Source organism: Eumetopias jubatus, unplaced genomic scaffold (assembly GCF_037043125.1).
Source record: "Eumetopias jubatus isolate StellerSeaLion01/CBP00866 unplaced genomic scaffold, mEumJub1_p1.0 scaffold_3, whole genome shotgun sequence".
NCBI classification, from domain to species: Eukaryota; Metazoa; Chordata; class Mammalia; order Carnivora; family Otariidae; genus Eumetopias; species Eumetopias jubatus.
In genome coordinates this window covers 170,175,797-170,200,629 of record NW_028274809.1, presented here as the reverse complement: position 1 = coordinate 170,200,629, position 24,833 = coordinate 170,175,797, and the positions used below count along the sequence as shown (strand labels likewise).

General features: G+C 33.9%; 1 pseudogene; it reads left to right on the top strand.

Moving 5' to 3' along the window:
• The first annotated feature begins 17,335 nt into the window (after window positions 1–17,335).
• Window positions 17,336–17,414, top strand: LOC114211561 (U4 spliceosomal RNA; annotated as a pseudogene).
• The last annotated feature ends 7,419 nt before the right edge of the window (window positions 17,415–24,833 follow it).

The window sequence follows — 24,833 nt, the reverse complement described above, 5'->3', positions numbered from 1 at the left end:
TGAAGTAGAGTGTGAGAGTAAAAGTAATCTGATATCTAAATTCAAACTATTTTACAGTTTAGAAAATTTATTGTGAATTTCATTTAGATTTAGAATTGCCATGAACTAAGGATTTAACTTAGACTGGAATTTACATGGATTACAACAGAGGTTTCTAGTTAAATTAAAAAAATATTGTATTATCACTAGTTTAGTGGACTGAAAAATTTAACATAGAGAAGAGAATTTTTAATGTTATTTATGCTTTAATATCTGCAAAAGTTTTACTCTTTAAAATAAATTAAGTAGAATATTTCTCTAATGGTAAGATTTAAATTAACTAAAAGACATACTAGTTATCCATAATAACCATTCTTTGGTCTGCCATCATTTCTTATATTACTGCATATCCTATTTTATTGTTTGTGCAATGAAAGTTTGCATGAACATAATTAGGAGACCATAAGTAAATGATAATACCTATGAATATGCTAGTATATGTTACATAAAAGAGAGAGTAAAAGAATATCATTACAAATCCCACAAAACAGAACTTGAATATTTTTAAAAAGTTTTTCTGGTTATAAAAAATATGTGAAATGTTAATATAATTTAGAAATCTAAATTAGAAAACAAGAAAAAATAGATTAGTTTACGATATCAGAGAAAAGGTTAATATCCTGAATATGCAAATTAACATTAAATCTAATCCACTTTAAAGATACATATTATACAGTACATATATTACTAATATATTACTAATAATATATGATTTTCAATAATTATCTTAGCCAAAGTATTATTGTTTCACCTCAGTCTTACTGAGGTGAAACAAGTAAGCTCATGCCCTGCTGATGAAAAGGTTAAATATATCCCCTCCAAACTGATTGGCAAAATTCATTAAAAATCTTAAAAATAATTATAATTTTGAACCAGATATTCTTTGGTCATTGACGATCTTTTAAATAATTACAAATATGAATAATGATTTATACTAAGCAATATCTATTACAATTTAATATATAGTAACAAAACTGAATGTTTTGAAGACTGAGAAAATCTTTTCAATATGTATTACTTTTTTTCTTGTCAAATATTGGGGAACTCAGAAATGAGTGGAGAAAATAAAAACTGCCAAACCTCTGCTCTTCAGAGCTAAACATTTAGGTCCATTCCATTTATATTACTATATATAAATATGTGTTATATATATCCTTATCTTATATATTCTATTACATATAAATATATATTATATTATGAATTATTTCAAAGTATTTTTAAAATGCTTTTACAACTTTATTGAGATACAATTGATATTTAAAAAATACATGTTAATGCATACAATTTGATGAGAATGGACTTGAATAGACATTTGTCCAAAGACCAACAAAGACCCAGCAGATATATGAAAAGGTGTTCAACATCACTAATCAAAACACAGTGAGGTAGACTATTATACCTGTTAGAATGACTATAAAAAATAAAGATAACAAATGATGATGAGGATGTGGAGAAATTGAGATCCTTGTACAGTGTTGGTGGGGTTGTAAAATGGTACAGACACTACATGTAACCATCATAGAAGTTAAGAAAAATATTAAAATAGAACTACCATATAATCCAGTGTTCCCACTCTTGAGTATATATTCAAAAAATTGAAATCAGGATCTTGAAGAGATTTCTACACTCTCATGCTTATTGCAGCATTATTCACAATAGCCAAGATATGGAAACAGCCTAAATGTCCATCCACAGATGAATAGATAAAGAAAAGGTGTATATATGTAAAATGGAGGATTAGTCAGTCTTCAAAAGTCAATGTTTTATTGAAGTATAATTTACACAGTGTTACATTAGTTTCATGTGTACAATGTAACGATTCAACAATTCTATACATGTCTCAGTGGTCATCAAGATAAGTGTACTCATCCTCTTTGTTTCCCCCATCCACCTCCCTTCTGGCAACCACAAGTTTGTTCTCTATATTTAAGAGTCTACTTTTTGTTTGTCTCTTTTTTTTCTTTGTTCATTTGTTTTCTTTCTCAAATTTCATATATGAGTCAAATGATATGGCAGTTTTCTTTTTCTGATTTAAATTAATCAGCATGCTATATCACATCAACAAGAGAAAGTATAAAAACCATGTGATCACCTTAATAGATGCAGAAAAAGCATTTGACAAAGTACAACATCCATTTATGATAAAAAGTCTCAACAAAGTAGGATTAGAGTGGAGACATAATTTAACATAATAAAGGTCATTTATGAAAAACCCACAGCTGTCATCATGCTCAATGGTTGAAATCGGAGAGCTTTTCCTATAAGATCAGGAACAAGACAAGAATGTCAACTCTCACCACTTTTATTCATCGTAGTACTGGAAGTCCTAGCAATCAGACAAGAAAAAGAAATAAATACATTCAAATTGGTAAAGAAAAAAAGTTTTCACTATTTGCAGATGACAATACCATATATAGAGAACCCTAATGACTCCACCAAAACACTACCAGAACTGATACATGAATTCAGCAACATTGCAGGATACAAAATCAATGAACAGAAATCCATCCTATTTACATATACTAATAATGAAGTAGCAAGAGAAATTAAGAAATCAATCCCATTTACAATTGCACCAAAAATAGTAAATTGTCTATGAATAAACTTGACCAAGGTGAAAGATATGTTTTCAAAAACTATAAAACATTGATAAAAGCAATTGAAGGTGACACAAATAATAAGATACTCCATGCTCATGGGTTTAAAGAAACGATATTGTTAAAATGCCCATACTACCCAGAGCAGTCTATATATTTAACACAATCCCTATCAAAATACCAATAGCATTTCTCACAGAAGTAGAACATAAAATCCTAAAATTTGTGTGGAACCACAAAAGACCCCAAATAGCTAAGGTAATCTTGAAAAAGAACAAAGCTGGAGGTATCACAATCCCATATTCTAAGATATACTATAAAGTTGTAGTAATCAAAACAGTGTGGTACTGGTACAAAAACAGACACATATCAATGGAACATAATCAGTAATTTTAATGTACAATTACAGATGACCCTTGAATAATACAGGTTTGAACTGTGTGGGCCCACTTATATGCAGATGTTTTTTATGGTATACTACATGTATTTTCTCTTAGGATTTCTTAATAACATTCTTTTTCTCTCTAGTTTACCTGGTTGTGACAATATAATATATAATACCTCTACAATAGGGCACCTGGGTGGTTCAGATGGTTAAGCATCTGCCTTCAGCTCAGGTCATGATCTCAAGGTCCTGGGATCAGGTCTGGCATCGGGCTCCCAGCTCAGCGGGGAGTCTGCTTCTCCCTCTCCCCCTGCTCAAGTTCTCTCTCTCTGTATCTCTCTCTATCAAATGAATAAATAAAATCTTTAAAAAGATAGCAATAATACCTCTATGAAATATGTAAGAATACAGTATATAATGCCTCTACAAAATATATAATATCTCTATAAAACTGATTGTTTATGTTATCAGCAAAGCTTCCAGTCAATAGCTTCCAGGCTATTAGTAGTTAAGTTTTGGGTGAGTCAAAAATTATACACATATTTTCAACTGCATGGGGGTCAGTAGCCCTAATGCCTGAGTTATTCAAGGGTCAACTGGTATCAAACTTTTCATTATATTTTTCTTTCTCTGTTGTTGTTGTCATTATATTTTTCTGTTAGAAACAATATTTCAGTGGAAATCAGTATTTTATGGATGAGATTATTTTCTTAGTAGATAGATTAAAAATAATTTCTTGTTTAGAGAGTATAATTTTTTCAACTTTCAATACATATTTGCAAGTGACTCTTTCCAGAATTATCTAATTAACATTCTACTTATATTTTTGCAAGCAATAATTAGGTTTAATATAAGAAATATCATCAGAAATATGCAGAGCTTATAACAGCTCTGTTGAATAAACAATTGTGAAAAGTTTTTCATATTAAGATCTCCTGAGCAATTAAAACAGCATTATATAATGGATAATAGGAGCTAGAGAAATGAAACCGGAGTGGGTAAGCACCAAAAATGTCCCATTTAATTTTACAGGCTTTTATGTGTCTGGGACACAAATAAAAACCTAAATCTGTCACTGTGTATTCCAAGCATCCCTCTTCATTCTTTTTGCACATAGATCCTTCTGTGAAGAAATCTCAGTATTAAATTTTAAATCATCCTGTGTTTTTAAATCAAAATTCTTAATTCAAAGAAAAGCATCCAAAATGCAAATGAATATATATTTTTCACTACTTAAAAGCACAACTCTACCACTCAAATTTTGTTTTCCATGAAATATTCAATTAATACCATTCAAATCTGATTCTCTTAAAATAATTCTTACCAAAAATTTTAAATTACTTTAAAATCCTAACAGGAATGAGAAATTATCGAGTGCTGGGGCTATACTGCTATTCCTACTTATTTCTCCATCCATCCGTCCATCCATCCATCCATCCATCCATTCATGGATCCATCCATCCGCACATACAATTTTGATATTTTTCAGAATGATTATAGAGCACTATCAATTTATTAAGTCAACAAACATGTTATATTTATGATATGTAGCATTGCCATTACTATTTAAGAAGTGAAAATTTGTACATGCTAAAGGCTTAATTTGTGGGAGTGTGATTGGATTTTTTTTTAAATTGGCTTACACAAAAAATTATATGTTTTCTCTGTGATTAATATATCTTATAAAAGCTCAGTAGCCTTTTAAAGTAATTTTTAATGCAAAATATTTTATCCAGGCTACTATTGTAGAGATAATAATTATTAGCTCGACAAATTACAAAGAAAGGTGTTTTGCCTACAGCACTGTTTTCTAACAGAAATAATGTAACAAAAATATAGATGCTTTATTTGTTAATCAGTGATAAGGAGCAGGTTGTGAGATAGTAGATTTTAGTTATGGAAAAAAATGAATTTGATTTACTAAATTTGAAGTTGGTATATGTGAAACATTCATTCTTTTCCATAATTGCATAACTCTGGAGCAAGTTATAATTGTTTGCATTGTTTGGTTGAAGTAAAATTAAACATAAGGCAAGGAACAAAGTCTACAAATCAAAGCAAAGATAGCTTAAAATGTTCTGTAAATGGGCATGATCTAACATTCCTATAGTGAAGCCATTTTCCCTCATAATTTCATATAATGGATTCTTTCTATTTGACTTTTGGTGCCATTTTCCTTCCTGTTGTAGGAAAAGTTTTCTGGTGCCAAGAAAGAGAAATCTTCATAAACATGTTCTGTGAAACAAAGGAGATGGAGGAAAGTTTTTGCAAAGACAAAATATAATCTCAGAGTACCCAAAAAGTTTTGAATGGCCTACCTAGGGGCCCATAAGGAGTGAGAATGACGAGTAAAAATGTTCAGGTTGTGGTGTATATAAGATAATCAAACATTTATGCTGTCAAATTCCAATCCTTCATGGCATCTTCCATGTAATATTCTGCCAAAAGAATGTATCTTTTTATATTCCAAGACTAATTTGCCAAATCTCAGGAAGAAGAGGGAGGGAGATAGGGAAAAGTATTGCCATACATGATAAATTCAAATCCAGGTCAATAAACATTTCTTAAACACTGAACATAGAAGTGAATATATCTTTCTGAATCAGTTTTTTTTTTTTTTTTGTATTCTTCACCTAGTAGTGGAATAACTAGATTATACAGTATTTCTAATTTTAATTTTTAAGGAAGCTCCATAATGTTTTCCAATATTTGGCTTCACCAATTTACATTGCCACTAACGGTGTGCAAGTATTTTCTTTTCTCCACAACTTGCCAACACTTAATTCTTTCATTTTTTTTTTTAATTCCAGTGTAGTTAACATACAGTGTTGTATAAGTTTCAGATGTATAATATAGCAATTCAGCAATCCCATATATTACTCAATGCTCACCAAGACAAGTGTATTCTTAATCCCCTTCACCTATTTCTCTCATCCCCTACTGAACTCTCCTCTGGTAACACTCTGTTCTCTGTAGTTAAGAGTTTGTTTTTTGGATTGTCCCCTTTTCTCCCCTATGTTCATTTGTTTTATTTCTTAAATTCCATGTGTGAGTGAAATCATGGTATTTGTCTTTCTCTGACTGTCTTATTTCACTTAGCATTTTACTCTCTAGATCTATCCATGTTGTTACAAATGGCAAGATTTCATTCTTTTTTATGGCTGATTGATTTTACATTATATATGTATTTCTTTTTTTCCTCCTCTTCTTTTCTTCTTCTTCTTCTTCCTTTTCTTCTTTTTTGTATACCACTTCTTTATTCATCAATCTATTGATGGACATTTGGGCAGATTCCATAATTTCACTATTATAAATACTATTGCAATAAACACAAGGGTGCATATATCCTTTCAAATTAATGTTTTTGTATTCTTTGGACAAATATACAACAGTGCAATTACTGGGGTATATGGTAGTTCTAGTTTAAATTTTTTGCCTAACCTCCATAATGTCTTCCACAGTGGCTGCACCAGTTTGCATTCCCATCAACAGTGCGCCCGGGTTCCTTTTTCACCAATATTTGTTGTTTCTTGTGTTTTTTATTTCAGTCAGTCTGACAGGTGTGAGGTGATATTTCATTGTGGTTTAGGTTTGCATTTTCCTGGTGATGAGTGATGTTGAGCAACTTTTCATGTGTCTGTTGGCCATCTGTATGTCTTTGAAGAAATGTTTGTTCATGTATTCTGCCCATTTTTAATTGGATTATTTTTGGGGGTCTTTGGTGTTGAGTTGAATAAGTTCTTTATATATTTTGGATATTAATCTCTTATCAGATATGTCATTTGCAAATATCCTCTCCCATTCAGTAAGTTGTCTTTTAATTTTGTTGGTTGTTTCCTTTGCGGTGAGGAAGTTTTTTATTTTGGTGTAGTCCCGATAGTTTATTTTTGCTTTTGTTTCCCTTGCCTCAGGATACCTACCTAGAAAAATGTTGCTATGGCTGATGCAGAGGAATTACTGCCTGTCATTTCTGATAGGATTTTTACAGTTCCAGGTCTCACATGTAGTTCTTTAATCCGTTTTGAGTTTATTTTTGTGTATGGTGTAATAAAGTGGCCCAGTTTCATTATTTTGCACGTAGCAGTCCACTTTTCTCAACACTGTTTGTTGAAAAGCCTGTCTTTTTGCCGTTGCATATTCTTGCCGCGTTTGTCTTAGATTAATTGACCACATATGTATGGGCTTATTTCTGGACTCTTTATTCTGTTCCATTGATCAATGTATCTATTTTTGTGCCAGTACCATACTGTTTTGATTACTACAGATTTGTAATAGAACCTGGACTCTGGAATTGTGATACCTCCAGTTTTGTTTTTCTCTTTCAAGATTACTGTGGCTATTCAGGGTCTTCTGTGGTTCCACACAAATTTTAGGATTGCTGTTGTAGTTCTGTGACAAATGCTATTGGTGTTTTGATAGGGATCACATTCAATGTGTAGACTACTTTTGGTAGCATAGACATTGTGACAATATTTGTTCGTCCAATCCATGAGCATGGAATGGCTTTCCATTTATTTGTGTCATCTTCACTGCAATAACGTTTTAGTTTTCAGAGTACAGATATTTCACTTCCTTGATTAAGTTTATTCCTAGATATTTTATTATTTTTGCTGTAATTATAAATGGAATTGATTTCTTAATTTCTCTTTTTGCTACTTCATTATTATATAGAAATTGAATGGATTTCTGTACATTGATTTTTGTATCCTGTGAGCTTATTGAATTTATATATCAGTTCTGGTAGTTTTTTTGGTGGAGTCTTTGGGGTTTTACATATATAGCATCATGTCATCTGCAAATAGTGAGAGTTTTACTTCTTCCTTACCAATTTGGATGTCTTTTATCTCTTTTTGTTATCTTAAGGATGTGCCTAGAATTTCCAGTATTATCTTGAATAAAAGTGGTGAGAGTGGGCCTCTTTGTCTCATGCCTGATATAGAGGAAAAGCTCTAGGTTTTTGCATGGGATGTTAATTATGTTTTTCATATAAATCCTTTATTATGTTAAGGTATGTTCCTCTAAACCTACCTTTTTGACAGCTTTTATCATGAATGGGTATTGTACTTTGTCAGATGCTTTTTTTGCATCTATTGAAATAATCATATGGTTCTTAACCTTTCTCTTATCGATGTATCACATTGATTGATTAGTAAATATTATACCATCCTTGCATCCCAGGAATAAATCCCACTCAATTGTAGTGAATGATTATTTTAATGCATTGTTGGATTTGGTTTGGTAATATTTTGTTGAGGATTTTTGCATCTATGTTCATCAGACATATTGGCCTATTTTTTTGTTTTTTGTTTTTGTTTTTTGTAGTGTCTTTATCTGATTTTGGAATCAGGGTAACTCTGGCCTCAGAATGAATTTGGCAGTTTCCTTCTATTTTTTTTTGAAAATTTGAGGAGAATAGTTATTAACTTTTTAAAATGTTTGGTAGAATACACTTGTGAAGCCATCTGGTTTTGGGCTTCTGTTTGTTGGGAATTTTTTGATTACTGATTCAATTTCATAGCTGGTAACCAGTCTGTTTAATTTTTTTTCTATTTCTTTTTGCTTCAGTTTTTGGTAGGTATGTGTTTCTAGGAATTTATCTACAGGTTGACCTCTTCGTTGCAATATAATTTTTTCATAATATTCTCTTATAATCCTTTGTATTTCTGAGGTGTCAATTATTATTTTTCTTCTTTCATTTCTGATTTTGTCTATTTGAGTCCTCTCTCTCTCTTTTTAAATGAGTCTGGCTAGAAATTTATCAATTCTGTTGATGTTTTTAAAGAACTAGTTCCAAGTTTCATTGATCTATTCTATTGCTTTTTGAGTTTCTATATCATTCATTTCTGCTCTGTTCTTTATGATTTACTGCCTTATGTTGGTTTTGAATTTTGTTTTTCCTTTTCTAGCTCTTTTAGGTTATTTATTTGATATGTTTCTTGCTTCTTGAGGTAGGCCTGTATTGCTATATACCTCCCTCTTAGAACTACTTTTGTTACATCCCAAAGATTGGACCTTGTGTTTCCATTTTAATTTGTCTCCATGTAATTTTTGATTTCTTTGATTTCTTGGTCAACACATTCATTGTTCAGTAGCATGTTATTTAAACTCCAGGTTATTTAACAGGCTTAACCTGCTGTTAAATCCATCTGTTCCAGTGTGTCATTCAAAGACACTGTTTCCTTATTGATTTTCTTTTTGGATTACCTATCCATTGCTGTAAGTGTGGTGTTTAAGTTCCCTACTGTTATTGCATTACTATTGATTAGTTCTTTTATGTTTGCTATTAACTTTTTTATATATTTAGGTGCTTCCATGTTGGGTGCATAAATATTTACAACTGATATAGAGAAATATATAGATGCTATATACAAACCTAATAGTAACCACAGATTTTTGATCTTCGGCATATAACATTCTATATTAAGTTGATGGTCACTTAAGTTTGAACACATTCTTTACTCATCTCCTCCCCACATTTTAGGTATATAATATCATACTTTACATCCTTTTATTTTGTGACTGAGTTTTACAGATATACTTATTTTTACTGCTTTTATGCTTCCTATTATTCTTACTTTTACTTATAGTCTTTCCTTTCCTCTCAAAGAGTCCCTTTTAACATTTTTTGTAGGGCTGGTTTAGTGGTCTTGAACTCCTTTAGCTTTTGTTTGTATGGGAAACTGTCTTTCCTACTTCTCTGAATTGATAGCCTTGCTGGGTAGTGTTCTTTGCTGAAAATTCTTTTACTTTTGGCATTTTGAATTTATCATGCCACTCTCTTGTGGCCTGCAAGGTTTCTGCTGAAAAATTAGTTGATAGCCTTATGAGTTTTTCTGGTGTCTGTAATTGTTCTTTCCTCTAGCTGCTTTCAAAATTCTCTTTATATCACTACATTTTGCCACTTTAATTACTATGTGTCTTGGCATGGACCTCCTTGGGTTGATTTTGTTAGGGGCTCTCTATGCCTCCTGGATCTAGATATGTTTCCTTCCTTAGATTTAGGAAGTTTTCAGCCATTATTTCTTCAGATACATTTTCTGCCTTCTTTTCTCTCTTCTTCTTCTGAGATCCCTATAATACAAATGTTATTATGGTTGATGAAGTGGCGGAGTTCCCTAAGTCATTCTCATTTTGCATAATTTACTCTCATCTGTTCTGTTTGATTACTTTTCATTACTCTGGCTTCCAGGTCAGTAATTCATTCTTCCTCTATTGCTTTTTCCCATCCAATATATTTTTAATTTCAGTTATTGAATTCTTCATCTCTGGAGATTGGTTCTTTGTATGTTTTCTCTTTGTTAAGGCTCTCACTGATGTTCTCCATTCTTTTCTCAGGTCCATTGAGTATCTTTATGATCTTATTTCCTATATTCATTTCACTTAGGTTTCTTGCTGCAGTTTTGTTTTCTTCTTCCATTTGGTACATATTTCTCCGTCCCATCATTTTGTCTTACTTTCTGTATCTGTTTCTCTCTGTTAGAAAAGTCAGCTGTCTTCTGCTCTTGGAAGTCATGGGCAGGGTGCGCGCTTTTAACAAGGTGTCCATGGGAGGTGACTGGCCACAACTGCCGCAAGGACCAAGGCCCCACGAAGTGTGCAGTTGGGAGACAGAGTGTTGGCAAGATTTACACTGGTCTTCTGGGGAAGGGCACCCACAGCATTAGGACTGAGGCAGGTCCAGCTCGTGGGGCTTGGGCATGGTGTAAGCAAGTTATGTAGTAAATGCTGGCACCATGCTGGTTCCTGAAGGTGGCCCTGTGTTTATGCTGGGGATTGAGGAAGGGAAATGGCACTTGCCAGTTCCTTTGTCCCTGGAGGAGTGTCCCAGTGAAATCGGTCCCAGTAGGACACGCTCTTAAATGAGTAAATAATTCTCCTTCTGTATGCCCCAGGAGTTTTTCAAATTGCTACTTCTAAACTATATCTTTGCAGGCTGTTTTTTGGACTGTCTCTTTAAGGACAGGATGCAGCTTTTTACTGCCCTCGTGTCTCTCAGAGCTGATTCTGCTGATTTTTAAAATTCAAGGCTTTAAGTCCCACTGGTTCTAAGAACTCACAAAATTCAGCCTTTCTGGTTTTCAAAGCCAAAAGCTATGGATTGTCCCTGTGTGTGCCCCCTGGTGTGACGGCCTGTTTCTCTGCCCTCTCTGTGACCATGGCTCCTTCCTATGAATGGCCTGCATGTCTATTTAACTTCTCATCATGTCTCCACGCTTCCTACCTTCTTTGATGTGGCCTCTTTACATTTAGTTGTGGAGTTTGTTCTGCCAGTTTTGGGGGGCATTTTTTGGGTTGTTTACACTGATGTGAGTGCTACCTAGTTGTAGTCATGGGATGAGGTGAGCTTAGGGTCCTACTCTGCCATCTTCCCCAGAAGTCCCAACACTTGTTATTTCTTATTTTTTTGATAATAAGCATTCTAATGAGGTGATATATCATTGTAGTTTAGATTTGTATGTCCCTAATAATTAGTGATGTTGAATATATTTTCATGTTATTATTGGCAATCTGTATGTCCTCTTTGTGTATATTTCTATTCAGATCTTCTGCCGATTTTTAATCAGGTTGTTTTCTTTAATTGAGTTTTATGAATTCTTTATATATTTTGGATATTAATCTCTTAGAAGATATATGATTTGTAAAAATATCCTCCCATTTAGTAGGTTGTCTTTCCATTTTGATGATGGTTTCTTTCACTGTGCAGAAGCTTTGTAGTTTGATGTCATCCCATTTGCTTATTTTTGCTTTTGTTTACTTTGCCTATGAAGCCAGAGCCTCAAAGATATCTGCTAAGGCCAATGTTGAGGATTTTATTGCCTATGTTTTCTTTTAGGAATTTTATGGTCTTACATTCAGGTTTGGTTGTGAGTTAATTTTTATTTATGGTGAAAGATAGTGGCCTAGTGTCATTATTTTGCATGTGGCTATCCAGTTTTTTCAACACCACTTATCGAAGAGGCTATCCTTTCACCATATTATTGGCACTTTTGTCAAAAATTAATTGTCCATATGTGTGTGGGTTTAATTCTGGACTCTCTAGTTCTGTTGATCTGTGTATGGTTTTTATGCCAATACCATACTGTTTGATTACTATAGCTTTGTAATATAGTTTGAAATCAGGGAGCATGATATCTCTAGCTTTTTTCTTTCTCAAGATTGTTTTTGACTTTTTGAAATCTTTTGTGGTTCCGTGCAAATTTTAGAGTTATTTGTTACAGTTCTGTGAAATTGGGCAATGGGATTTTGATATGGATTAATTTGAATCTATAGATTTATTTGGCTGATATGGACATTTTAACAATATTAATTCTTCCAGTCTTTGAGCATATGATATTTTCCTATTTACTTTGTCTTTAATTTCTTTCATCACTATTTTATGCTTTTCTGTGCATGTAGGTCTTTTTCCTCCTTGGTTAAATTTATCTCTAGGTATTTTCTTATTTTTGGAACAATTGTAAATGGGATTGTTTTTTAAATTCTCTTTCTAATAATTTTTTATTAGTGTATAGAAACATCACAGATTTATGTATATTGATTTTGTATTCTGCTATTTTACTGAATTAATTCTTTCTAACATTTTTTGATGGAGTCTTTGGGTTTTCTTTGAAGTATCATGTCATCCACAAATAAGAACAGTTTTATTTTATTTTTTTTCCAATTTGGATGCTTTTTTATTTTTTTGTCTGATTACTGCAGCTACATCTTTCAATACTATGTTCAGTAAAAATAGTGAGACTATGTATCTTAGTCTTATTCCTGATCTTAGGGGAAAGTCTTCTAGTTTTTCACCCTTGAGTATGATATTAACCACGGATTTATCATATATAGCTTTTATCATGTTTAAATATCTTCCATCTACACTCTTTGAATTTTTATCATAAATGAATATTGAATTTTGTGAAATGCTTTTCTCTGCACCTATTTAGGTGATTGTGATTGTAATCTTTCATTTTGTTAATGTGGTATATCACATTGATTGGTTTGTAGATATTTAACCATCCTTCCACCTGCGGAACAAATCTCATTCTCAGCTGGGTGTGCCACTGGCTCTAGGAAGTTATAAGGATAGTTCCAAAATGGCATATGCTGACACCAACCTTAGCAAGCTAGGACAAGTTTGCCAATATGGTGCCTGCCCATGTTTCCATCTCTGAAAAAAAAAAAAATCCCAAATGGTTTTCTGACTCTTCAGCAGGCACTAAGATTAATAAAATCTTAAGTTCTTCACATATGGTCTAGATACTTTTCAAATTGGTGTTTTGGTCAGTCCCTAGGTGAATGAGTCTGTGTACAAGCTCTTTAAGAACAGATTCTCTCTTCCCTATAGTTCTATAGTTTTCCTGGAACCCTGTTGCTTTTCAAAGCCTGCTGTTTAGGGAGCTTATCTCTTTCATGCAGGATCTAAGGGTTGGGATGCCTGACATGGAGCGCAAACCCCCACTGCTCAGGAAATATTCCATGCTTTGAGATTCCTCTCAATTATGTATCACTACACCTGGGGTGTAGTGTTTTTTGGTGAGACAATGTCTCTGCCTCCTCTACCCATGTTGATACTATCCTTTATATCTTTTGCTGTGAAGGCTCTGTTTTTCTAGTTTTCTGGTCCTTTTCAGAGGAAATTATTCCACATATAGTTGTATATTCATTGTATCCATGGGTGTGAGTGAGTTTATGATCCTCTGGTGTGGCCATCTTGAACCTCTCCCCCTGTTTTTGTAATTCCTATATATGAAAGTTCAGATTTATCATAAGTCTAATATCCTACTCTCAATTTGAATTCTCTTGACATTTTAAAGCAATGTGTGCTTTTTAATTTTTACAAATCCTGGAGTCAGAATATTTTAAATCTGAACTTAGACTATAACTTGTTGATGCTTGAATATTAATTTCACTCATGAATAGATTTATACATTTTAAAATCAATTTGCATTCTTCAAATGTACCTGACAGCTAAGATTTTGTTAACTTTTATATTAGATTACAAAACACTGAGATTCAGAATCTATTGAGATCTTTAATTTGCTAATTAAATGGAGGAGAGGGTGAGCAAGCAGTGGAGGGAAAAAAGAGAAATCAGAAATCTTGATTGTTCAATATTATAAAGGCCTACAGAAGTGGAATGTGGTGATAAGACAATTTAACTTTACATAACAAATTCTGACTACTTAGAGTTATAATATAAGTGCAAAGTTATTGGAATTGAATTGACATACTATAAAATTAAACATTCTTATTAAATGCCACTGGAAGCTTATATCCCAAAATTTAATGTTTGGGTGTGTTTATTACATTTCATTCAGTTGCGAAGGAAAACAACAAAAAAAAATTCCTCAGAAAGATCTGAAATCCAAACTATCTGAGCTTCATATTTTTTTTAAAAGATCTTATTTATTTGTTTGAGAGAGAGAGAGAGCATGAGTTGGGGGGCAAGAGCAGAGAGAGGGAGCAGCAGACTCCCCGCTGAGCAGGGAACTCGATGTAGGGCTCGATCTCCCAGGACCCCAGGATCATGACCTGAGTCAAAGGCAGATGTTTAACTGAGCCACACAGGAGCCCCTTGAGCTTCACATTTCTTATTTGTAAATAGATGTGAGAGTGTTTACCACATGTCACATTGTGATAAAGACAAAGTAACACAACACATGTTAGTAAACACTTGGCACAACAAAGTAGTACTTTCTTGGAATATAGCAAGTGCACAGTAAATGGTTGTGAATATTAGAATATAACCTTTATAGTAAATCTGTGTTATTGGATGTTTAACTGATTTGTCTAATAAGGGATAGAGGGAATCAAGCATTCCTAATGTACCAATCTAGGTTAACTCTATTAACACATCAAAATTAACCTTTGCCTAGGAGAAGAGTCACTAACTTACTTTTAGTAACCTTCACATCTTGGTTCTATAGAACACATTCAGATGAATAAAGAGAGTTGCCTTACTCTGTCCTATTCTGAAATTTAATAATAAATTCATGTGCCTCTATAGGCCCCACACTTTCTAGCATTGATCATGCATATTTACTGGTAATCCACCCAAACAACATAGAAACGGATCACAGATCCAAGTCTCTGCTCACTCTCTTCCTTCAGGCTAAAACCCTGCTCTTATCCCACCTACTCTCTATCTCACAAAATCCAAACAAGTGCCACTTTCTTCAAATACATTTCCTGTACACTTAATCTGAATTACTAACTTTTCAAATGATCCAAAACCCTGTAATGATAGTAACATATCAAAATGCCAGGTAAAAGAGGAATACAACAGTTTTCTTTGGTAATGAGAAAAGTAGCAACTTAAAAGTTTATAGGCATGTTAAAAGTTTATAAGACACGTCTCTAATAGTGCCTTTTGACCAAGGACAATTCTGTGCCCTAGAAGACAGATGACAAAGTCTGAAGACATTTTGCTTGTCATCCTTAAAGGGGAGAGGTTGCTACTGGCATCTAGTGCGTGGAGGCCAGATATACTACTGCTAAACATCCTATGATTGACAGTACAGACTTCTAGAACAAAGACTTATCCTGTCAAAATATCAGTAGTGCTGAGGTTGAGAAACCCTAGTTTGGAGCAGAGTATCAATACCTCATTTCTCTTACTAACTGCTAAAGGACTGAGTATAAAAGTGTGCTGTTGGAATGGCAGCAATTCTTTGTCATTACAGCTGATCACAGGGAAGGCAAAGGAGTGTGCCTATTTTCACAGAGTGAAATCAAAGAGTATAGCTGCCACAGCAGAGAAAGGGCTCTGCTGTTGAACATTTTCTGTTCTCCTTTTCTAAGGCTGCTGTTAAAGTGAAGGATAGCTTCCAAGGATTTGGACATATTATGGGAAAGAGATGCTCAAGACGATAGCAATTTTTGGCTGTGATTCTAAAACTTAAATTTTTTGGTGTGATTTTTTTGGTGACCTAATAGTAAAGCTAGACACATTGGTTATAACAACTGCTTCTAAATAACTACCATTTGTCAGGAATTTTTTTTTAAAGATTTTATTTATTTATTTGAGAGAGAGAATGAGAGATAGAGAGCACGAGAGGGAAGAGGGTCAGAGGGAGAAGCAGACTCCCTGCTGAGCAGGGTGCCCGATGTGGGACTCGATCCTGGGACTCCAGGATCATGACTTGAGCCGAAGGCAGTCACTTAACCAACTGTCAGGAATTTTACAGGTGCCCTGTCAGGAATTTTACACATTCTATTTAATATTCACAAGAACTCTGAAGTTGGTGCTACCACTTGTATTTCACAATACTTTGTGTATTCTCATATTCACTTTTTTCTCTTAATAAACTAATAGTTAACTGTTCCTAAGAAAAATATTATTTTATATAAATCCTTATGCTTTACTAATAATAATGATAATTATCATCATCATCATAAAATGTTGCTGGTGATGATCATGCTGATGATAACAATGAAGCTTACTCTGCATCTTCCCATGCTTGAAGTGCAGTGAATTCCTTTTACAGTATGACTTCTTATTCTAAGTGCCTCACCTCTATTAACTCAATTTAGTTTTCCCATTACACTATGGGAAAGATATTTAAAAATAATAATAATAATTAATAATAATAAAAACATACAGAAATATGTCCCAAATCGCCCAGTTTCTAACATGGTAAGGCTAAGTAAGTAATAAGCAGTCTGAGTGAGAGCCTCTGATTGGAATCACTTTGCAATAGAGAAATATTCTATAGTAGTTTATCAGTATTGATTAGATATGAATCATAAAATCTACTTGGAGAACATCCAAGGGAGTCATGGAGTAGGCAGTGACGCAGTCACACATGAGGATGATTGCCTGGCTGCCCAGAAAGGTCTCCGCTGAATGCCTTAACTTAATCCTTTAGTCTAAGTCCAGAATTCATATCAGACTAAGGCAGGCTAATCTGTGAGCATTGAGGGGCCCTCTTTATCTGAGATAGTTGCAGATTGATCAGGTTTGATGTAATAAACCAGAATAACAATACAATTTGCTTTCAGTGAGAAATAAAATAGGGAAGGGAATCCAATGCACATCTCTTCCTGTAGGTACTGAGTAGAAAATGACAGACTTCATATTTGAAGATTTCTTGGTGAGCATACAATTAAGTTAGGAGTGTAAATAGTAGGAATTCCATATTTAATGTTATCATATTAAATTAGCCTCAGAAATAGCTCATCACAAAAGGTTATGATCAAATTTCATGGCGGGGGGAAATCTATTCTGTTTGTAAGGTAATTCCATTCCAATACAGTGGTATTAAAGTTTAAGTTTATAACTAAATCTACTCTCATTCAATGTATTTTCAAACTGTTTAACTTTTATTTTTGGAGCTTTGCCTAGTGGCAGTATTGTAGCCAATGAGGTTTATCCGAGGTGCGATTAATGCTAATTGAAATCTTTTATTTTTGGGAAGGGTTTGGTTGGAGAAGAAGGCCTTATTATAGCTGTTATTAATGACATATGCTTATATTTAATTTTTATAATTGTTAATTTTCTAGTTATTATAGTCATTATTTCTTCCATAAACAATACTGTACTTAAATGCCACAATTATTAATAATTTAAGTATTTAAGCCATAGATCTAGGCACAGCATTTCTATAGAATAGGATAAACAGAGTACCAGGATTTACTTATTATTATGTTATTAACCTATATAAATGATTAATAGGTTGTATTTCAATTAATTTCTTCAACACTTTCCCATTTGTGGATAAAAATTCCATTTCAACTTTCAAAGTTATAGTTGCATACATTTTTTAGTTAATTTAATTTATCACTTGTCCATATCAGAAATTATACTTTGTTTTATAATAACCAATAGGATGATGGTGATGATGATTAAATTTCAGATATTGCTTTATAATTTCACAATCTTCAAATTAATTGGTTCTTTATGACTCTGTGACAACTTAAGTTACTGCCTCCATTTCTCAGATGAGGGAAAATAAAATATGCTAATCTAAGTTTGATAATGTTCTCGAGATCAGTGGACTAATTAAGAGAGATTGTCAGGTTTTGGATTTAGGTTTTCTGATTCTAAAGCCTACCAACTTTTGTTTTTCCTTTCTTATAAACACATTAAAAGATTGCTGTGTAGTATATCATAATGTCCAGTGCTTTTTGTATACTTTATGCAAAAAAGTATACAGTCTATCTTCTATTTTTGTAATTTACAACCCTAAATGGATTAGAGAATTTAATGACATTAAAATTGGTACCACCATGTTGAAGAAACTGTAGTGACATTATAGACCAAAGGAAAAGAAAAATCCAAATATTTTGTTAAGAATATACTACAAACATTGCTGTAGACTGCATATGTGTGCTATTCCAAAATTCACATGTTGAAGCCTAAACCCCAATGTTATATTTGGAGGTGGGAGTTTGGGAGATGATTAGGTCATGAAGGTGGAGTGTTCATGAGACACCAAATCTGCATGCACCCTGATCTTGGACTTCTCAACCTCTAAAATTGTGAGATATAAATTCCTGTTGTTTATAAGCCACCCAGTCTATAGTACTCTGATTCAGCAGCCAGAACAGACAAGACATACATTCACATATAGATGTGTGTTTTTAAATACCAGATTCTCTTGCAAAATGTTCCATTGGGGAAATAGGTCAAAGTGATGACATTTCCCTTATATAAAAATGTTTCCCAAGATATTTTATGTTCAATAAATATTAATCTATGAACTTCTATATGCCAAATACTGAATATGAGAGTGTTCTGATTCTAGCTACATAGCCAACTGAGTAGATATAGGTTACTTCTCTCATCAATAATACATATCTGGATATAATATAACAATATAAAAAACATTTCTTAATATCCAGTTTCATAACATGAAACGGAAATCTACAGGTCTCCAGAAACAACCTTAGTATTTAAAAACCACATCCATAACCAGAACTTTGAGATATTACCAAAGTAATCCAGAGGTCTAGGAACTGGTTTCAAATCCTTCAGTCTTGAGGGGGAAAAAAAAAAGTTTGAAAGCTTACTTAGGAATGAACAATACGATCTCAGATCCAACTGACTTTGAGAAGGAAGCTGGAAGCTTTGAAAGTCGGCCCATTCAAACAAGGTCTTGATGGCCTAGAAAATGTCAATCCAATGAACCAGAAAAGCAGTAAGTAAGTTTGCTTTGTTGTAAAGCTCTCAATGTGGGGGAATAGGACTTTAGTGATAGATAAATTAAAAATGCATGTGGGGCACATTTTAAGTTTGATTTTTTTTTTTGCATGTTCCACATGGGGTAGTAAACGCAAGTAAAAATTTCACCCTGTTTTAAAATTGACTTCCCAAGAATCAGACTCTGAGATCAGTATGTGGAAAGAGTATATGGGGGAGTGTTTTCAGGAACACATAAAATAGAGTGAGCAAAGACATGGAGAGAAATAAGGCCCTGCACTCTGAAGGCCCTTCATAATTGTCCTCGGTAGTGGACAACGGTATCCCCATATTGAACAGAAAAAAGGCATAACCTTTTGACAGGTAGATAGTTTTAGCAGAGGGAAAGAACTAGGCTGTGAGTGGTAAACAGAAATTCTCTTGGCTGCTCAAAGAATACTTGCCTTAGTCTTGAAAGTAATGTGGGAGAATTTGTATAGCACTTCACAGTGTTCACCACAGTCCTTATGCTGGTCTGATCTATGGGCTTTATATGAAAGGTTAATCCCATTTGGAACCTTGCAGAATGTTTGCTTTTTTTCTGGAAAAGCATTCAAGGGGAAAGAGGAAAATAACTATAGCTCCAATAGCTTTTTATACAATAGCTGATCTCTGGACCACAACTGATATTTGTCATCCCCTCCTCTACTACCCTTCCAGATTCTTTTCACTTTTAAGTAGCTCTTCTGAATGTCTTGGTAGTTAATGTGCTAGGGTGACCCAAACACTCATCCCTAAATTCCTTTATACTATATAATTCTCAATCTGTCTACTGCATTTGTCCACCTAACATCAAAAATAGAAACAAAAATGCCAAGAGATGTCAAATGAATTCTTCCGTGAAACTATTCTCAGCTTCATCTCCTGATTTTCATGGTCAATTACTCATACCCAAATGTCACTTCTTTTCTTCCACGATTGTCACATGGCACAAGGAACCAGAGTAACCAGGAAGAAGATAGGGCTTGAAGTTCAGTGAGTCTCTTGCTGTATTTCCTGGTAAAAATCTTTTCCTTCTTGGAACCAAGACCTCTAGATGAGCATACCTTAGATTTTGGGGATATGAAACATAAATTCCCAAGTGGGTAACTAAAAATGATAATAAGCAAATTCACTCCAAGTTGAGCCTTAGGTGCTCATACATATACTTTACCTCAGAGGATACAGCACTGCAAAATTATGATTGATTTAGACTGTATACTACCTCCTGAAAAACAGTGTTCCATTCTCCCAGGTATCCTTTCCAAGAAGACATTTTAGTATTATCTTTAATAGACATTTTATTTATCTGGATTCTGAGTACTGTGGCAAATTCTATGGCCAGTGGTTCCTATGATGATATACTCACATATTGATATATATTTACCCTGAGGGAGAGGCAGTGGTGCAAAAGTAGTGACAACATGGGATCTGGGCCACCTGCTTCTGCAGAATATTTGTCCTCTCATACTGGTTTTGCCTACAACTGGATATATTACTTTTTATGTTATATTACTTCTGTACCTGTCTAAACTAATGATTTGAATTGTCTGGGAGATCTCATCTCATGATGGTTGCTTCTGGCAATGTAGTCATGTGGTATCTAATGGTCATCTACTCTGTTTCTACTCTGTTTCTAATACCTTCTGGCAGGTAATTTTTTTAAAGATTTTATTTATTTATTTGTCAGATAGAGAGAGGCACGCACAAGCAGGGGGAGAGGCAGAGGGAGAGGGAGAAGCAGACTCCCCTCTGATCAGGGAACCCGATGTGGGACTCGATCCCAGGATACTGGGATTATGACCTGAACCCAATGCAGACACTTAACCGACTGAGCCACCCAGGCATCCCCCCCCCTTTTTTTTTTAAAGGCTGGCAGGTATTTTTAACAATAGAATATAATTCTCTATTGTAGATTATATGAATTATTTCCAGCATCCTAGTGGTCTGTGTTGTTATTCTTCTATTGGAGATCGTCTTAAATTCCACTAAAGGATGACATCCCTTGTCATCACATATGTATTTAATACTATATAGTTTCCTGTATCATAAGGCCTAAGCAATTGACTGCTTGCATCATGGCATGAGCTTGCTGCAGAGGCATTTCCTGCTCTGAGCTCAAGTCAAAAGGCAAACTCTCCATGTCATTTGGTAAAAACAATATTTCAAGTGTAAGTATCTGGACTCTAGACCCTATAGACCCCTATTAGTAATTTTCTTCCTTTTAAATAGTGGCATTTATGAGAGACCTGAAACATATGTTGCCCTTCTGCAAAGTTTGTAGTAATACAATATAATCCTCCAGAATCCATCTGATGCTTTAAGAGTGCCAGAGAGATTCTTTGGTAAATGATGAATTAAATGGGGATGTAATGAGGGTCACTATCCCTGCATTTTGTAGATATTTCAATGTGTTATTAATTGCAGCCTTAGGATAAGATTTTTTTCTAATGTTGACTTTCTTAGCTGGGCAGATCTAGATGCCTCTGCTTGGACTCTTCTGTATGATAGCTGTTACCCAAGGCCAAGGAACGCATGTAGACTTCTGTCAGTGACTGTGTATATCCACTCCAATTACATAGTCTAGTAAAATAGCTATTTAAGCAAATAAATTAAATAGTCAAATGGGTCCATGGACTCAGTGGAAACATAGGTACTTATAACAAGGCTGGATTCAATTTATCACCTCTTCCACTGTAAGAGGCGTGCCATAGGTCTGTGTTTCCCAACGGTTCTTGAAATATCTGTGTGTTTCCATTTCTCTAGTATATTTTTATCCAAGAGAACAGCCATAGGTCTCTTTGTGGGAGGGTGGATAGATCATAACTGTATGTACTTGTTGTGATATTACAGTTTCCTTCCCCTTGCTAACTTGGCCTTTCCATCAGTCAGTGCTATACCAGTTTTGAAAACTGGCTCTAGGCCAGAATCTGAGAAAGAATAATTATTTCTTATTGCACCAGCTGCCCTCCACCTCCTGATCATCCATAATTTATTATTTTGATTATATAGATTGAGAAATAGCATCGCTGGCTGTCTCTATGACATTTTGATTTCAGTAAACATCTTCATATCTCTCCACACATCTGTCTCCACTGGCTGCCACTCTGACCTTGCTGTTCTTATTAATTATATATCACCACCTGGTTTCTAGTGTGTTGGGATCTTATCACCTCCTCTTACTATCAGGGAATGAGTATCTGTAGCACGTTCATGTCTTTTAGGCCATGGAACACAAAAGACATTCATTATTGAGCAATAAAATTGCTGGTGACCCTCTCAATAGCATATTCTTTATTGCTTTCATAAATAGTGTCTTTCAGCCCTTCCTAGAGAACATAGATTGCTAGTGGCTTTTCTGACCTTCGTAGTATATCCATCCCAACTTGTCACTTCTCTGAACCATTTTATTCTTACCTCCACCATTTCCCTTGCATTTTTACTTAGTGTTGGGAAAGCCATTGCTTTTTCCAAGCTTTCAAAGCATCAAATTAGCCTACCTAATTATATATCTCCTCACAACGTATAGAATGTTAAATGCTATATTAAGAGAGAGTAATTGCATTTCAATAAACTCTCTTATCCAAATTTATATTTCACCCCCTCATATTCTAGCTCTCAAGATCTTGTCCCATTCATACTCACCCAGCTCCTACCAGTACACATTGGCCAAATCCTACAGCTCCTTCAGTTTATAGTGACCTTCCTCATTTTATAGGCCAACACATCCCTGGCTTCATTACACTGTGATTTAACCTTAGTTATAGGTCTGGCCAGTATTGAAGGTGGCTGTAAATCCAAAAAGGAGTTACACTTGTCTTGCAAGACAGAAGCCTCTGCATTGTCTTTAAGCAAGAATGGAGTGCTAATTTTATTAGGAACAAATTTGTTAATTGTGCTACCCCAGAAAGTTTTGAAGATCTGAGTTTTCAAGTTCTTGAGCACATCAACCGTTGTGTCTCCATCCCAAATCTGAGAATCCATTCTTTCTCAATCAGGTCACTAATTATGGCAAAACCAACACCCAAGGGTTTAGAATTTCACACTGTGTGGGGCCTAAATAAGTCTAGTTCCTGATTTTCCTGACTTCCAGCTACAGAGATGAAAGTCTTTTCCTACCAATGAGGCTGTTGGATATCCACATTTTGCCTTATTCTTGTGTAATTATCTCACTCCTTGATGTCTTTATTTTATTGATGGCACTCAGTGAGAGTCATATGATTTTACAGAATTTAAATTTAAATTTACTTCTCTCTAAACTCTCAAATGCCTCAGAAATTGTTCCCATCAGCATATTGCCTTCCAGCAATACCCCATTCTTTTTACTGCTTGTGAAAATTTTTTACCATTACATTGATACAGCATGCAGGGTGGGGTGAGGGGCCCAGATTTTTACATTCTTGCATTGGATGTGTGCTGTCCACAGTGAGGAAATGCAAACTTAGATGATGTGGTCCTTTTGTTGGAAAGCTTCCTGGGGTGGAGAAATTTATTTGAAGACGTGTTCACAACAAAAAGTTACATCACATAAGAAACAATAACAGTGATAAAGTAAAGAGATAGAGGAAACACAAGTGATGGTGCCTCCAAAACTATAAAGTAATCTGAATATATTTATAAATTGTGTAGGTTTCAAATTATTTAAGAGATCATCAAATAAAGGCATGTCATAGAAAAAGAATAAGAAAGAAATTTTAAAAGGAAGCAGACTATCTAAATGTGAAAAAAATATATAGCTATTGGAATTAAAAACTTAATTGGTAAAATAAACATCTGAAAAGCAAATTGGTGACCTGGAAATAGACTTGAAGAAATTATCTTCAATTCAGTCGACAGAGATAAATTAAGATGTCTTTAATCAGTAAAACAAAGTCACATCTTCTCTTAGATATTGTATTTAAAGTGTACGACACCAGAGGCAAAGAAAAATATTAAAAACAGAGGCAAAATATATACAAAAGTATTGAAAATTAGACTAGTCTCTTTTATCACCCACAGTAGAGCCTGAAGGAGAAAATGGATCCTAGTCATGAAACTGCTGATGTGATATTGTAAACTGAAAATTATGCACTCAGCTAAATATTATGAAATGTCATGAAAAATTTAAAATATGTTTGGAAACAAACAGAAGAGTTTACTGCTTATAGGGCATTGCAGAGAGAATTAAATATAAACCTCAGAAAAAGAAAATTTGAAGTCAGAAATATGAACAGCAATGTTGAAAAAAGTAATGTTAAATATCTATTATAAATAAATATTAACTGTGTAATAGTGACAAATTTGAGAACATTTTTTAAAGTTGGAACTTAATAATGGACAACAATATAAGGTTAAAGAATTCTAAGGTATTTGTGCAGGGAGGAGGATAAAATATTAATTTTGTTTATTTGTGTTGAATCAAATGTACATGTTAAAAATTTAAGAATGATCACTTAGAAATACAAAAAAATGTATATATCCAAACCAGGAGGGAAGCCAAAAAGACAAACACGTAATCAATACCATAAAAGAAAGAAAAGTTAAGACTGAGGCAAAAAAAAAAGCATGGTAAAAAGAAATTCAAAGTGATATAGTCAGGATTACTTCAAGCTAATCATGAATACAGAAATAATATTTTAAAAAATTTTGCTTTTCAAAACACATTTCAGGTTAGTTTTTTGTTTTTGTTGTT